Below are 1,343 nucleotides of genomic sequence, written 5' to 3'. Positions count from 1 at the left end.
GCAAAGCCGCCACGTCATCCTTCTATGTGCTGCATCACTTCGACCGCCGGCGAATCGGTGCAAGCCATTGCGATCGCGCCGTTGCTGGTGGTAAAAGCGAGCACAACTGCAACTGCTTTGTTGTCCTTGGGGCTCCAGGTGCACCGGGAGTGGCACGTGGTGTATGCGAGACCGTTGAGCCGCATACAGCGTCTGTCTTTCTGGTCAGATGTCATGGACCAGCGTCGACCAATCGTCCATGCTGGTACAGTATCTTGTTCAGTCTTGGTGTCTCGGCAGCCCATTGGTGGAGCTAGGAAACGATGTTTTGTCCAACGCTATTAGCACTGTCAACGATCTCGGTGCCGACGCAGCGCAACCGCAGTCGGGGCAATGGCGTCCGGTCGGTCGTGGTCCAAAGCAATCGAACGTCGTTGGATCACAACACGCCAGAAACCTTTCTCATAACGATGGAGCTGCTGCACACTTGCAGCGCACGGAGCTCTCAAGCTTCGGCCATCGGCAATCAAGATCGTCACAACCGTGTCCCAGCGCGCGTCGATTCCTTGAACTTTGACATCCACGCACAGAAAACGAAGCCGTCGTTTGTGCAACGGGTTGTGCTCCGTACGGTACGAGCCGACGATGGCGAAGACGCTCCGGCGATATACAATCGCAGAAAGAGCTGCCCTTATTACGTTATTGGCGGCGTTGCCTTGGCTTCTCATGCCATTTAGCCCGCCGTGTCGGCCCGACGCACTGGACCTTGACCGGTCGCAGCCCTTGTCGCGTCGACCGACCAATCACGTGGCGGACGGGTGATGCTGAAAACCAGCTGCTGGACGCTCGCCATTCCACGTGGTCGCCGCCAAAATTTAGACGACCGCTCCGATGAGTTAGACGTCAAATGATGGCCGGGTTTGATGGGGTAAACGCCGGGTTGGGGACGTTAAAGGGAGGTTAAACGCAGGACGAGGCGCGTCTAACAAAGGCAACCAGCACTGTGCTGCGTGACGCTCGCACGATCACGGACATCCAGGAACCCAAGACGTGTATTTGCATTTTCGATTCGGTTGATTCCATTCGCAAGTGACGACGATGCCTGCCCGCAGTCGCCTCAAGGCCGTCGCCGTGCTGTGCCTCCTCGCGGTTGCGGCCGTTGACGGCCGTGCCCTCGTCCATGGTGCTGTGCGCGCGACTCTGGATTCGGAAACACCGGTTCCGACGTTGGAGCCATCGACAGCACCGACAGCGCCGACGCCGATTGCGACTACGACCCCGTCCAGTACACCAACAACAACGACGCCGGCTGCGACGACAAACCCGACAACGACGCCATCCACGATTCCTACTACAGCGCCGAC

Source organism: Saprolegnia diclina (genome assembly GCF_000281045.1).
Source record: "Saprolegnia diclina VS20 unplaced genomic scaffold supercont1.68, whole genome shotgun sequence".
In the NCBI taxonomy this organism is placed as follows: domain Eukaryota; phylum Oomycota; class Saprolegniomycetes; order Saprolegniales; family Saprolegniaceae; genus Saprolegnia; species Saprolegnia diclina.
Note: the sequence above shows the minus strand (reverse complement) of the source record.